General features: G+C 35.1%; 1 protein-coding gene across 1 annotated transcript in view; it reads left to right on the top strand.

Moving 5' to 3' along the window:
* The first annotated feature begins 827 nt into the window (after nt 1-827).
* Nucleotides 828-17,500, top strand: part of LOC115225647 (parathyroid hormone/parathyroid hormone-related peptide receptor) — a 784,809-nt gene continuing 768,136 nt past the window's right edge. The window contains exon 1 of the mRNA XM_036504944.1: nt 828-1,541. The gene's annotated coding sequence lies outside the window, so the exon portion shown is untranslated. The remainder of the gene's footprint in view (nt 1,542-17,500) is intronic.

The following is a 17,500-nucleotide window of genomic DNA, read 5'->3' on the forward strand; positions in this document are numbered from 1 at the left end:
TCCTATTCATAGTAAACCATACAAAGAAACAGCTTAGGTCAGGTTTCATGTCAACTTAAAAAAAAAAAATGCGGTCGACTTTTGTTGGAACCGTTTACGCAAGTGTTGATAATATTCCTGAGAAAGGAATGTACCCCACAACACAGCATTAAGCGTACGAGAAACTCTGTTTAAGTAGTCCACATCCATGCTGTCGTCGTTGTTGATGTTGAGTCGATCGTTAATGCGAACACGATTCTTACTATAACTAAGTTGTTTATCTATCTTTCTATCTACTTAGTTATCGCTCTATGTATCAATAATTTAGTGTGTTGTCTGCTCGTGTGTTGTGTGTGTGTGTGTTTGTGTGTGTGTGTGTGTGTATGTGTGTTTGTGTGTGTTTGTGTATGTGTGTGTGTGTGTATGTATGTGTGTGTGCATGTTTGCATGCGTGAATGTACACACATGCACACATTCATAAACGCATAACTAACTCGCATATATATATATATATATATATATATATATATATATATATATATATACATACCTACTTACATATAGACACACGTACACGTAGGCGGGAAACTTCATAAATCTATTAGCCCTTCTCTTTCCATTTATATACGTGTGTCTATATATACATATATATATATATATATATATATATATATATATATATATATATATATATATATATATATATATATAAAGAAAGTGAGATAGATAGATAGATGAGAGAGAGAGAGAGAGAGAGAGAGAGAGAGAGAGAGAGAGAGAGAGAGAGAGAGAGAGAGAGAAAGAAACAGACAGACAGACAGAAAATATATGCTATTTGTGTATTTCGTTTATCATTCAGGATTTCTCGTACTGAATGGTTGTATATTGTTACTACCATGGTATGGACGTGTTTGTGATAATTTGCTCGCATTGAATAAGTTAGTGAAAAAAAAAAGAAGATAAAAATAAAGCTAGAGGCACTAAATATACACCAACCGAGCTGATAATAGCAATGAGTAAATAGTAATATATGTGTGTGAGTATGTATATATAATATATATACAAATATAAGTGTGCGTTTGTATATATATATATATATATATATATGTATATATGTATGTGTGTTTGTATTCATTTCTAACTTAATGGAAATATAGTATATCTGCGTGAGAACCGCCCAGCTTTTAACAACACGTTCTAAACCATCTGTATAAATTTCATTCATATAGACAAACCGTGCTTTAGTTAAACGACACATATACGCGTCTATAAACACATGCGGATAATATGATTTATTAATCTCATCGGCACACACCCTCATGCACACAGCGAAAGCCCGCGTTTAAGGAAGTATGTGAAAATGAAAGGACGAACATGCAACAGAGTAGGAGAGATAATAAAGAAAGAGGTGGATTCTTCAGACACCGGTGGATTTGCTAGTCTTATTCGTCGACTTTTAAAAAAAGCCCTCTCTTACCTTTGGACATAGTCATTAAAAGTTACTGAAAAAGTACAAAAAGCGAAAGACTGTCACATCAGACTGGAATGCGCTCAAAGAATGGGTGAGTAAAAATCTAACGTTTACATATATCGAACTGACTTAATTCTGTCTACCTATCTATTTTGTCTTGTTTTATCTTACACACACACACACACGCAAACGTACGCATACATATATATGTCTAATAGATAGATAGATAGACAGACAGACAGACAGACAGATAGATAGATAGATAGATAGATAGATAGATAGATAGATAGATAGATAGATAGATAGATAGATAGATAGATAGATAGATAGATAGATAGATAGATAGACAGAATAAAGTTTGTTGCCGGTTTATTTATATCGGTATGTGTTATTGCAAATGAGCATTCACGAACATACGTATATCCATACACACGCTTTCTACACACTTATATATGTATACGAACATATACATACATATATATACACAACCACATACATATGTATATGTATACACGCATATATATATTTTTAACGCGCGCGCACACACACACACACACATACATGTTTGTCCCATTTTGTATTTATATATATACATATATATATATTCGCATACACACATAAAGATGCATACGTGCACGCTCAGAACACATGTAGGCATACATACGTTTGTGTGTGTGGTGTGTGTGTGTGTGTGTGGTGTGTGTGTGTTTGTTTGTGTGTGTGTGCGTGCATGTGTGTAACTATTCATTCAGAAAGAATTCTCAAGGTAATACGTTTCTCAGCACTTGTAAAGTTTTTGACACCAAATATAAACAAATATTAAGCATTACAAACGCCATCGTCGAATCGCAATAATACCACTAATTAGAGACACTTTGGTATATCCCGAGTGGTGTAGTAACAGACCTCAGTGAGTCTGGGACTGTATCGTCTTCATTTTTATTTTATTCAAACCAGTAAACGATGATGTGCGAAAGGTTTGACTGCGATTTCTAGCAGGGTGACTGATCGTATAAAAGATTCTTCTGCGTTAACCTAGAAAATGTTTGTTCTCGTGCGTGTATTCATTTTTTTTTCTTATTTTTTTTTAATATCATACCTTTTTCCTTCCCTGCTCATTCGATACCTCAACTAAATGAAATCATTATCATCATCATCATCATCATCGTCATTATTATTATTATTGTTATTATCATTATTATTATTATTATTATTATTATTACTACTACTACTACTACTACTACTACTACTGAGACGGCGAGCTTGCGTCATTTCGTCCGTCTTCACGTTCTGAGTTCAAATTCCGCCTTCCATCCTTTTCGGGTCGATTAAAAAAGTACCAGTTGAGTACTGGGGTCGATGAGATCGACTATCCCCCTTTGTGCCTATAATAGAAAGGATAATAATAATAATAATAATAATAATAATCATTATTATTATTATTATTATTATTATCATTATTATTATGATTATTCCTGATAGTGGTTTTAAATTCCGGCACAGCGCTAGTAGTGTTTGAGGGGAGGGATAAGCCGATTACATCGACCCCCAGTAATTGATTGGTCCGAAAGGATCAAAGGCAAGGTCGATCTCGGTGTAATTTGAACTCAGAACATAATGACGCTAAACATATTTTACACAGCGTGCTAGCGATTCTGCCAGCTCTCCACCTTATCATTACTAATAATGAAGCGGTCTGGCAGATTCGTTAGCGTGTCAGACAAAATGCTTAGTATAATTTCTTCTGGCTTAATGTATGAGTTCAAATTCCCCCAGGAGTTCTACTATGCTTTTCATTCTTTCGTGTTCGATAAAATAGGTACCAGTTAAGCACAGGAATCATTGTAATCGACTACGCATGTCCCCATAAAATTTTAAACCCAGTGCCTATAGTAGAAAGGGTTATTATTATTACTAAGGTGGCGAAGACGGCGAGCAGGTAGACTCATTAGTACTTCGGGCAAAATGCTTAGCAGCATTTCTGTCGACTTATTAGGTTCTGAGTTCAAATTCCGCCGAACTCGACTTTGCCTTTTAGCCTTCCCGGATCGATAAAAATAAATAGCAGCATTGGATTTGATGTAATCGACTTACTCCCTTACCCCGAACTTACTGGGCCTTGTATCAAGATTTGAATCGATTTATTATTAAGGCGGCGGACCCGGTAGAAGCGTAAGCGCGTCGGACAAATTGCTTAACGGCATTTCTTTTGCCTCTGTACGCTCTGTGTTCAAATCCTGCTGCGGTCAACTTTGCCTTTTATCCTATTATGATTTGATAAAATAAAATACCAACCATGGGGTGCATGTAATCAACTTGCCCTCCTCCTCTCAAAATTACTGGTTTTGCATCAAAATTAAAAAGAATTATTATTAATTTTATTATTATCATTATTATTATTTCAGTATTAGTTATTATGAATATTTCTGTATCCTTACATCCTTGAATGAAGTGATTTGTTTGTTCCTTTTTTTGTTTATTTATTCCCTAATTATATTGAAAAAAACACTGCGTAGTGGTATCAAGTAGCTTCCCATTTAGGAGTGTTCGAATGGCGATCTCAAATTTATGGGCTAATTTCCTGGATTGGGCTACTCGTTGTTTCCTTGAAATAAGGCACTTAACTTCACACTACTCCATTCTACTTAACTGAAAATAAATAACACGTGAGTGCTGCTCCAGCTGCCTCAGCCGCCCTCCTCTCACTAGCTGCCATATACAACTGTGTCACTGGATCAAGGATAAGAGAGAGCCTAGAGGATGTGAATATCTGTTCGCAAATTAACAGAGGGCCTAAAAAAATTAGCGAAAGCATGGGACATGCTACTAAGCTACGTTATCACTCGCGAGTGACGGCTGGCTATAAATACTGTATTTTACCACTTAGCATTCAGATTGTCAGATGCAATGTTTATTTATTCACGTTATTTTGAATTAATCATTTATTATCTTATAACTTTGGGATTTCAATAACGAGATTCTTTATTTTCAGAATGACATTGTAGTGTAAATGTGAAAGGCTGGATCTGGCCAGTTTAAGCATAAAACAGGTTGACTATTTGAGCCAGATATGACCAGATTAATCGCTAGAGTGAAACTAAATAATTCTTTTAAATGTGTGTAAGTCCTAAGAGTTTTGGTCATATATTTATCAGTATCTGCTTTAATCATTCTTAAGATACATAATATAGTGGATGGGGATTTCTGTGCTCGATCGCTATATTCTGGTTATCTCTATTTCCAGATTTTATATCTATTTCAGTTAATCTTCTGCCGATTCCAGTCATTAGACCGCAGTCATGCAAAAGTTATAGGTTTCAAAGGACCATATCAACTCGCAGTGTTTCATTTTATTCTTCCACTTATCAAATAACTGTCTTGACAGAAGTATGCACTCACGCATATGCGTAGGTGGGTGAAAGCATGATTGCGTGTATATATTTGAACAAAAACACACACTCGTGTGTGTGTGTATGTGTACATATAGGTAATGAAAATGTAAACAGGCGAAAACTTTTCAAGAAACAACAGCGTAGGGCTCAAGTTATTATATGTATAGGCGTAGGAGTGGTTGTGTGGTAAGTAGCTTGCATACCAACCACATGGTTCCGGGTTCAGTCCTACTGCATGGCATCTTGGGCAAGTGTCTTCTACTATAGCCTCGGGCCGACTAAAGCCTTGTGAATGGATTTGGAAGACGGAAACTGAAAGAAGCCCGTTGTATGTATGTACATATACATATATATATATATATAATATATATATATATATATATATATATATATATGTATGTATGTATGTGTTATATGTTTGTGTGTCTGTGTTTGTCCATCCAACATCGCTTGACAACCGATGCTGGTGTGTTTACGTCCCCGTAACTTAGCGGTTCGGCAAAAAGACCGCTAGAATAAGTACTAGGCTTACCAAGAATAAGTCATGGGATCGATTTGCTCGACTAAAGGCGGTGCTCCAGCATGGCCACAGTCATGCGTGTATGTTTATAAAACTTATGACGCAGGGCGGTTATTAAGTTTCTCCAAGTCATCAGATCTGCATGTGTTACCTGTTTCCTATCGCTGCCGAATTTTTTTTCTTATTGAAGTTATTACTGCCCGTCCCGTACAGAATTTTAGGTTCAATATGGCTTCTACAATACCTCATAACCCTCTTTGCCCAACAAGTATCTTCTAGAAACTAATCGAGAATAAACTGTCGGATGTCCAAATAGCTCGTTATGTGTACGTGCGTCAATGTATGCACACGTGTATGTGTGTATGTGTATATATGTATGTATATATGTATGTGTGCGCGTATATATGTATGCATGTGTGAGTATGCATGTATCTATGCATGCATGAGTATGTAAGTATGCAGGTATGTGTGTTTGTATGTATGCATGTGAGTATGCATGTAGTGGAGGTGTATGGTCAGTGGTTGGGATGTTGCATTTATGATTGTAAGTTTGTGGTTTCGATTCTAGGGCCAAGCGATGCATTGTTTTCTTGAGCAAAATACTTCATTTTACGTTGTTCCAGTCCGCTCAGATGGCAAAAATGAGTAATCATACGATGGACTGGCATCCTGTTCGGAAAACCGGACTCATGAGCCTAAGGCTGGGGGAAGGGCTTCTTTTGTTTGTTTTCATGATTGTGTGTATGCATGTGTCTATGCATATCTAACGGACACCTACATTACTTCTCTGAACTAAATTCCAGTCATAGATCCTAAGTTAACACTAAGTTACAGTCGAAAACATTTACCGCTAAGCCTCGTGTTCGATATGCCTACGTCTTGAGATACTTTGTTAATATTTTCCCCCTTTTAGATACATATCGTTTGTTGTCTGTAGGAAACAATACATGTACTACCAGACATTTGTTTTCTTGGATATCGTTCATAATAATAGCTGGGTGATCCCCCACCACCACCACTACCATTCTCACCGCTTTTGTGATTTGGCGTGCTGCAAAGCACGGTAACCTTTATCATTTCTTTGAATCCGTTTCAGTTTCCTCATTTTACTATTACTATTTTTTAACAATTTTTTTTTATCATGTTGTTATAATTTCATACGGATTCTACTGCTGCTTTCCAAAGGTATGTGTACTATTGTCTTTTGAAGAATGTGCTGTTGTGTTTGTATGCTACATCTCTTTTGCTCGGTTGAAGAGTTTTTATTAAATGTTTCAGCTCGATTATAGGTTGATTTTTCTATAGATGTTTCTGTATTAGTGTTTCATCAGTTCATTGTGTAGACTTAATTCTTTCTATTCTTTTACATGTTACAGTCATTTGACTGCGGCCATGCTGGAGCACCGCCTTTAGTCGAATAAAAAGAAAGCCCAAACTTATTCTTTGTAAGCCTAGTACTTATTCTATCGGACTCTTTTGCCGAACCGCTAAGTTACGGGGACGCAAACACACTAACATCTGTTGACAAGTGATGGATGGGGAACAAACACAGACTCTCAAATACACACACACACACGTATATATATGACGGAATTCTTTCAGTTTACGTTTACCAAATCCACTCTCAAGACTTTGGTTGACTTGAGGACATAGTAGAAGATACTTGCCCTAGGTGCCATGCAGGGGGACTGAACCTGGAACCATGTGGTGTGGAAGCAAGCTTCTCACCCCATAGCCACTCCTGCGCCCAATGCTATGTAAGTTTTATTGCTTTGTCGATTGGTGTTTGTACTTCGAGTTTGTTGCGTTAGCTGTGTTTTCGTTTTTAGTGTTAGCTGATGATTGTGTAGAGTATGTGCTGTGTGGTTTGTGATTGCGTGGTACATAAGTAAAATATATAGAGCTGTGTTGGTTGTCGTTGGTGTTGTCTGCGATAGATTATAGAGTCGGATGTCGATTATGTAAAAAAAAAATGTGTATGCTATTTAATTTTTATTAACTGGTGATCGTGTTGCGTATATGTTGAGTGATTTCTGTTGTATTAATGAGTAGTTTATTGTGTTAGAGTTTGTATTATGTGATCTTTGTTATATTAGAGAGTGGGGACTGTATAGAGTATGTGCTGTGTGGGCTGTGTAATATTAGTGGGTGGTTATTATTTAAGTATGTGTTGCGTAGGTTGTGATGCTATTGGCTGGTTTAATGTGTTGTGTAGGTGTTTTATATTATCGGGTCGTGCTTGTGTGGAACAGTTTTTTCCCAATGTTTTTGCTCTTGGGAGCCGTTGAAATAAATTCCATGTCTAAAGGAGCGCCTACATAAAAAATTGTTATGTCATATTTAATCTAATTAGTCCTTCCTAGAGTTAAATTTCATAGGTGATTAAATAAAATCATAGAATTACATTTGAAATGTTTCAGAAATAAAAGTCATAAACAAAAACTTGTTCAAGTTAAATTCCCAATAGAATTTCCGGATCTTTTCGGTTTGAACGGCAGTTTTTTGTAACGGTGTCATATGAAGTTGTCACTCATAATTTGACCCTAGTATCGATCTACTGCATTTCAATCTGTTTTAGAGTTAGGGTTAGGGGTGGGGGGAAGGGTATCTTTTTTTCTTCAGAAATGTAAATAAACCCAATCTGTTTCTTAAACGAGGGACATATTCATACGGCACAGAATGATTTTTACCTCAATGGACGTAATTGATTGGTTGAAATTGCAGAAATTGAAGAAAAAAACAACAAATATCTTACAAACTATAGAATTTTCTCAATAAAGCCAAGAGAAAAAGATGTTTTATAAACACATTCTACCAGTATACGAAGTTTAAAATTTCTTAGTTACCTAGAAATTATGTTAAAAACTGCCGTCCAAACCGAAAAGATCCGAATTTCCTTATGAAGTAGTTATTTTTTTTCCTTCATCGTTAATGCTAGCAGTACCCATGGAAATACCACGGTTATTTTGAAAACTGCAAGATGTTTGGAAGTTTATAGAGAACCATGAAAAACATAACTTCTTTTAAAATCGCATTTAGTTTAAACGTGTAAAAGCCCACATAGGTAGTATTGAATGTGTAGTTTTAGGCGACATCTCTGAAAGCTATATTGTTTATAAGAGACTTGTCCTATCTTCTACCCACGAGTTGTTATCTGTCATTTATCTACTAGTTTTCGACAATCTTAAATATAGAATTAAATCGAAGATATAAACTAACTGTAATATTATTCTACTACTGTACAACTACATAGACAAAACTTTAACAAAACTTAATACACTGTATAACATCCTTATTACCATTTCAGAGGGAAAATCGTATGATAAGTCTTATGGCTACTCTCCTGAGCTATATATTCTAAAACCAGAAACGTATCAATAATAAATACGACACGGCTGTACGGTTAAAAGAAAATTGCTTCATAACCCTGCAGTTCTGGGTTCCGTTCCACTCTGTAGTAACTTGCGTAATATCTTTCTTATATAACATCGATTTGATTAATACTCTGAATAAAATTTGGTTGACAGAAACAGTATAAAAACCGGTTGTGCGTGTGCGTGCGTTAGTGTACGCTCACACACACATCTCACTCTCTCTCTCTGTATATATATATATATATATACATATATATATATATATATATAAAATATAGACAGATTGATAGACATAGACATTATGGACTCTCCCGCCGTTAGACGACTTATGAGGTTTCTGCAATTTCTTACTGAACAAACACACAAACGATTTGTTTATAGCGATCAAACCTTTGTGTTTATATAAACCCACTCCGTCCATCAAATCGACATTACCCACGACGACGGTGTTAACATTGGTGGTGGTAATGATGATGTTATTCTACGAAGGCGTGCGCTCTGGGGAGTTAAGATGTTGAGCTCAAGAACGTGAACTCTGTAATTCAGCTCCTGGACCAGGCAGTGCGTTATGGCCTTGATCGGATCACTTCACTCTACGTTCCTTCAGTATACTCAGATGAAATGAGTACCAGTCGACTGCTCATCCATTCTCTTCTTCCTGAAGTTGACACATTCTTGACATTCTGTTGGATCAAGCGACAGTGGAGAGGACCCGACGAGGGTGTCCATATCTGCTCGGGACATCATTGGGCACGTAAAACAATTAACGGAATCATTTTGGCTTGCGAATGATGAATGTTTTGTTTTATGTGGTGTTTATTAGTGTTGCTATAATCGTAGCACAGATTATGTCACCCTTCTTCTCAGAAGCAGACTCTAATCCAGCTTAAAACTTCTAATTTTCACAGCCTATCTCTTTCTTTTTCTTTTCTCTTTATTTCTCTATCTTTCTTTTTCTCTCCTTTCCTTTCTCTCGTCCGCTTATTCTCTCTGCTTTACATATGCCATAAATCTATCGTGGTTACCTCTCTGCTCCCACCACGTCTGGTATCTAATTTCATTGAAGTGGAAGAAAGAATAAGATTAGAAGTAATAAATAGTCTTGGCCAAAGGATTCCAATGCAACATTCTACTAGTTCAAAAAGAGAAAGTGAGAAAGAGAGACACTGAGAGTGATGAAGAGAGAGAGAGTGAGACAGAGAAAGAGAAAGAGAAAGAGAAAGAAAGAAGTAAAGAAAGAAAAAGAGTGAGATTCGGTTCTTAACATCGAACTTGACTTAAACGAGTGACGAGTGATTAAAAGTTATCCTAGTGATGACGATTCAGCTGTCTTAACGAAAATATCAAAATATCAAAAGGGATTTGTGTGTGTGTGTGTGTGTGCATCTGTTTGTGCGAGTGTGAGAGAGTGTGTATATGTGTGTGTGCATGTGTATGTATTTGTGTTTGTGTGTGTGTGCCTTTGAATGTGAGTGTGCGTTGTGTGTGTTTGAGATTGCTAAGCGTATGTCTGTGTGTTTGTATGTCCATGTGTTTTGTATGAGTGCTTACGCAGTTGTCTGTAGATGTATGTATGTGTGGAGAGTGGTAGATGTCTGTGTGTGTTTGTGTTTCTGTATCTGCTTGTGTGTGTGTGTGTTTCGTGTGGAGACTGGCAGGTATTTGTGTGTGTATATGTATGTATGTTCGTGTGTATGTAAAGGAGTCAGTAGGAGCATTTGTATGTGTTTGTATAAGTGCATTGCATGTGTTCGTGTGTTAGTACATATATATATATATATATTTGTGTGTGTGTGTGTGTGTGTGTGTGTGTGTGTGTGTCAGTCAGTGTGATTGTATGAATATTATATTTGCGTGCTCATATTTATGTCTCTATGTTTATGTGCATCTGTGAGTCTATAGTATGTGTCTGCGTGTACATTTTTACAACACATCTGTTTATAGAGTGTTTCTGCCTGACTTCAGAATGGGTGCCATTTTGTAATTTTAATACGATAGTGTCTATTGATGTATGCGTGTATACCAGTGTGTTTCAGAGTTAGATAAATAATTTTATATTTTTTCCACTTATTTTTCCATTAGTTTTCCTTAATCGATAACATATCCTTCTTTCCGATAACGTAAGTTTTAGTCATGCATGCACAAACATACGGACACCAGCGCATGCACACATACGTATGTCGCACGAACACTCTCCTACACACACACACACAAACAAACAAAGTAACATTTTCTTCGATTCATATTCATGTCAATCGAACATTTAAACAATAATACATTTTTCTATTGACACAAAGAAGATGGTTGAGATGAAGGAGAGGAAGACGCTGTTAGGACAAAAAAAAAATGGAAATTCATAAATAAATAAAGATGTTAAAATGTTCTAATATCTCCTATAAGAACAACTGAAAATGTTGATGATGATGATGATGATGACGACAACGACAACGACGACGATGATGATGAATGATGATGATGATGACGATTGTAATGATGGTGATAATAATAATAATCCTTTCTACTAAAGGCACAAGGCCTGAAATTTGTGGGAAGGAGACTAGTCGATTAGATCGACCCCAATGTTTCACTGGTACTTAATTTATCGACTTCGAAAGGATGAAAGGAAAGTCGACCTCGGCGGAACTTCAGCTCAGAACTCAAAGAGAGACGAAATACCCATTTCTTTATTGCCCACAAGGAGCTAAACATAGCGGGAACAAACAAGGACAGATAAAGGGATTAAGTCGATTATATCGACCCCAGTGCGTAACTGGTACTTATTTAATCGACCCCGAAAGGATAAAAGGCAAAGTCGACCTCGGCGGAATTTGAACTCAGAACGTAACGGCAGGCGAAATACTACTAAGCATTTCGTCCGGCGTCTTAACGATTCTGCCAGCTAGCAGCCTGAATAATAATAATAATAATAATAATAATAATAATAATAATAATAATAATAATAATAATAATAATATTCCTTTCTCCTACAGGAAGAACGGCCTGACATTTTGGGGAAGGAGGTAAATCTATTACATCGACCCAATTGTTTCACTGGTATTTAATTTATTGACCCCCAAACGATGAAAGGCAAAGTCGGTCGCAGCGGAGTTTCAACTTAGAACATAGCGACTGGTAAAATACTGCTAAGCATTTCGCACGGCGTGCTAACGGTTCTTCCCACTCGCCGCCTTTATGATAACAATAATAATAATATTTTCTACTGAAGGTACAAAGCCTCAGATTTGTGAGGAAGGGACAAGTCGATTACATCGACCGCAGTGTTTTGCTGCTACTTAATTTAGTGAACTCCAAAGGATGAAAAGTAAAGTCGACTTCGGTGGAATCTGAACTCAATAATAATAATAATAATAATAATAATAATAATAATAATAATAATAATAATATTCTTTTCTACTCTAGGCACAAGGCCCGAAATTTTTGGGGAGGGGTCAGTCGATTAGATCGAGCCTAGTACTCAACTGATACTTAATTTATCGACTACGAAAGGATGAAAACAAAGTCAACCTCGGCGGAATTTGAATTCAGATCGTGAAGACGGGCGAAATATGGCTAAGCATTTCACATGGCGTGGTAAAGATTCTGCCAGCTCAACGCCTTCAGTAATAATAATAATAATCTTTTGTGCTATAGGCACAAAGCCTGAAATTTGCCAACTCACAGCCTCAATAATAACAATAACAACAACAACAATAATAATAATAATAACAATAATAATAATAATAATAATAATAATAATAATAATAATAATAACAATAATAATAATAATAACAATAATAATAACAATAATAATAACAATAACAATAATAATAAGAAGAAGAACTGGATGCGAATATAAATGTTACGGCAAAACGATCAGCCACCTTTTATATATGGATGACCTAAAACTATACGCTGCAAATGACAAACAGCTGGAAACACTATTAAAGACAGTTCATGGATTTACCAAAGAAATAGATATGAAATTTGGATTAGAAAAATGCGCCAAAGTAACCATGAAAAGAGGAAAACTTAGTTAAGAGTAGCAACATCACACTAGATAAAACCAATGAAATAAAAGAATTAGACCAAAGCCAAACTTACAAATACTTAGGAATCCATGAACTAGATAAGACACAACACACACAAATGAAAGAGAAAATAAAAAAAGAATATTATAGACGAGTTAGATCAATACTAAAAACAGAGCTCAATGCTAAAAACAAGATAATAGGTATTAACACTTTAGCTGTCCCAGTTATAAGTTACAGCTACAATATCCTTAACTGGACACTAAATAAACTGACCAAAATAGATAGGAAAACAAGAAAAATAATGACAGGATCTAGGATGCATCACCAAAATCTGACATAGAAGACTATAAGACTATATATACAACGTATAGAAGGTGGTAGAGGCCTTATACAGCTGGAAAACTACTATAAAATAACCACCATAGGACTGCAAAAATATCTACTTCAGAAGGAAGGAAAACTGATACAAATAGCGACAAAACACGAGCAAAACAAAAAACTGTTCTCAGTATTTAAGGAAGCTGACAAATACAAACAAGAAATCATACCACCTAATAAATATGAAGAACAAGAGAGAAGATGAAGAAAAACAAAAGCTATAAAACAAATGAAATCCAAACTAAAAACAGAACAGCAACGAACCATGATAAAACGATGGCAAGAAAAGCCCCTTCATGGTAAATACTGGACTAAACTAAACGCAAAAGAAATAGACAAAGAAAAATCCCAGCAATGGTTGAGAAGCTCAGGACTCAAGCAGAGACAGAGGGATTTTTAATTGCAGCACAAGACCAAAGCCTCCCCACCAGAAATTACCAAAAACATGTAATGAAAAGAAATATAACATGTAACTGCAGAATATGTGGAGATGGACAAGAAACAATAAATCATATTATCTCTGGCTGCCCAGTCCTGGCTAAGAAGGAATATAGTCACAGACATGACAGAGTTGGAACCTACATACACTGGAAGCTATGCCAACATTATGGAATAACAACAGAAAAAAGATGGTATAGGCACACACCAGAAAAGGTCACAGAAAACGAGAAGCACCATACTCTGGGATATGCGATACACACAGATAGAGAAATTAAGACCAACAGACCAGATATAGTTGTCACAGATCATGAAGAAAAAAATGCTTTCTAATTGATGTATCAATACGGCAGATGACAACGTGTCTCTAAAAGAAATGGAGAAACTTTCAAAATATGGAAATAGAGGTAACCGAATGTGGAATCTAAAAACAGAAACATTCCTATCATAGTAGGTGCATTAGCATGATGAAAAAATATTCAGACAAATACATAACAAAAACACCAGGACTTACAAACACATATAACACAGAAAATTGCACTACTAGGCACTGCACACATCCTACGCAGAACACTTTCCATACAATAACCATCAGAGCATCACAACAAATCACAGCACATACCTAAGGCACACAGAGCTGCGCTCGGTAGTGAAGTGAAAGCACGCTATAAAAATAAAACTACTGCATAATAATAATAATAATAATAATAATAATAATAATAATAACAATAATAATAACAATAATAATAATGATAATAATAATGATAATAATAATGATAATAATAATGACAATAAAAATAATAATAATAATAATAATAACAATAATAATAATAATAACAATAATAATAACAATAATAATAACAATAACAATAATATAAGAAGAAGAACTGGATGCGAATATAAATGTTACGGCAAAACGATCAGCCACCTTTTATATATGGATGACCTAAAACTATACGCTGCAAATGACAAACAGCTGGAAACACTATTAAAGACAGTTCATGGATTTACCAAAGAAATAGATATGAAATTTGGATTAGAAAAATGCGCCAAAGTAACCATGAAAAGAGGAAAACTTAGTTAAGAGTAGCAACATCACACTAGATAAAACCAATGAAATAAAAGAATTAGACCAAAGCCAAACTTACAAATACTTAGGAATCCATGAACTAGATAAGACACAACACACACAAATGAAAGAGAAAATAAAAAAAGAATATTATAGACGAGTTAGATCAATACTAAAAACAGAGCTCAATGCTAAAAACAAGATAATAGGTATTAACACTTTAGCTGTCCCAGTTATAAGTTACAGCTACAATATCCTTAACTGGACACTAAATAAACTGACCAAAATAGATAGGAAAACAAGAAAAATAATGACAGGATCTAGGATGCATCACCCAAAATCTGACATAGAAAGACTATATATACAACGTATAGAAGGTGGTAGAGGCCTTATACAGCTGGAAAACTACTATAAAATAACCACCATAGGACTGCAAAAATATCTACTTCAGAAGGAAGGAAAACTGATACAAATAGCGACAAAACACGAGCAAAACAAAAAACTGTTCTCAGTATTTAAGGAAGCTGACAAATACAAACAAGAAATCATACCACCTAATAAATATGAAGAACAAGAAGAAGAAGATGAAGAAACAACAAAAGCTATAAAACAAATGAAATCCAAACTAAAAACAGAACAGCAACGAACCATGATAAAACGATGGCAAGAAAAGCCCCTTCATGGTAAATACTGGACTAAACTAAACGCAAAAGAAATAGACAAAGAAAAATCCCAGCAATGGTTGAGAAGCTCAGGACTCAAAGCAGAGACAGAGGGATTTTTAATTGCAGCACAAGACCAAAGCCTCCCCACCAGAAATTACCAAAAATGTAATGAAAAGAAATATAACATGTAACTGCAGAATATGTGGAGATGGACAAGAAACAATAAATCATATTATCTCTGGCTGCCCAGTCCTGGCTAAGAAGGAATATAGTCACAGACATGACAGAGTTGGAACCTACATACACTGGAAGCTATGCCAACATTATGGAATAACAACAGAAAAAAGATGGTATAGGCACACACCAGAAAAGGTCACAGAAAACGAGAAAGCAACCATACTCTGGGATATGCCGATACACACAGATAGAGAAATTAAGACCAACAGACCAGATATAGTTGTCACAGATCATGAAGAAAAAAATGCTTTCTAATTGATGTATCAATACCGGCAGATGACAACGTGTCTCTAAAAGAAATGGAGAAACTTTCAAAATATGGAAATAGAGGTAACCAGAATGTGGAATCTAAAAACAGAAACAATTCCTATCATAGTAGGTGCATTAGGCATGATGAAAAAATATTCAGACAAATACATAACAAAAACACCAGGACTTACAAACACATATAACACAGAAAATTGCACTACTAGGCACTGCACACATCCTACGCAGAACACTTTCCATACAATAACCATCAGAGCATCACAACAAATCACAGCACATACCTAAGGCACACAGAGCTGCGCTCGGTAGTGAAGTGAAAGCACGCTATAAAAATAAAACTACTGCATAATAATAATAATAATAATAATAATAATAATAATAATAATAATAATAATATAATAATAATAATAATAATAATAATAATAATAATAATAATAATAATAATAATAATAAAATAATAATAATAATAATAATAATGATGATGATGATGATGATGATGATGATGATGATGATGATGATGATGATAATAATAATGACAATAATAATAACAATAATGGTAACAATAATGATTTTGAATATAACGATGGGCCACAAATTTAAGGGTATATTTATAGACCAATGGATCTCAAGAGTTTGTGCATAGAAGGCTGCATTTGATCTTTTGACTATCATTAAGACCTCCACTGAATCTACATTACAGTTATATCATGCAACATATGCATAATACTTTAGGCAATTTCATTTTAAGGAAAAACTTTAATTTTTAGCCAACTCCTTCAAAGATGCGTTACAACTGTGCAGCAAGATTTACAACTCTACACACACTCAAAATTTAATCCTTCCAGGCACAGCCCACTTTCTGCACAAAAGACTTTCAATTAAATGTACACTTTTTGCTTAATTCACACAACACATATTCTATACGATAATCAAATAATGCATTAATATAATAAAATATATATGCCGATAGCCACAGCTAATCAACTGACCACGGTGGTGCATCATTCAAGCGGTACTTAACTAGTATTAACAGGTGGGACTACAACTAAGATAGTTGATGAGACTTCATCCATCAATGGGCGACTGGGTAGTTATGGCACATATTGCACAATACATATTTAATGATAGCACAACTCTACCAATATTCCGTAGACGCTTGGAGTATAGAGATAAAGAGGTTAGATATATGCAAAATGTATTTTTAGCCACTTTTGTGTTTAATTTTATATTTATAATTTTACTATTCTGGTCCGACATATTTCTTAAATTTGGAAATTCCTGGCACCCGTTATTTTTGGTATAGAGGCTTCAGACGAGGAGTGCATTACAAAAGCAGGTTTCAATTGGGGAGGGTGTGTGCTTTATATAAAATCGGGTGAGGAAAAAAAAATATCGTCAAAGATTATCTGTAAAATAATGGTCTCCTGATCGATTTATAACACTAACAGAAAGAAAAAAATGGTGAAACTGTAATAACTGAAAACAAAAGTAATGACTATAATAATAGGTATACTAGAAATAGTTAAACAGCTACAGCGATAGAGACAAATACATAACCGAAGTTCTAAGACTGACACATACACATTATTCAGATAATATTATTACAAGCACATCAGACAAAAAATCGAATGAGAGACAAATGAAGGCAAGAGTATTGTTATTTCGAATGAGCCAGCAAT

Source organism: Octopus sinensis, linkage group LG1 (genome assembly GCF_006345805.1).
Source record: "Octopus sinensis linkage group LG1, ASM634580v1, whole genome shotgun sequence".
NCBI lineage: Eukaryota > Metazoa > Mollusca > Cephalopoda > Octopoda > Octopodidae > Octopus > Octopus sinensis.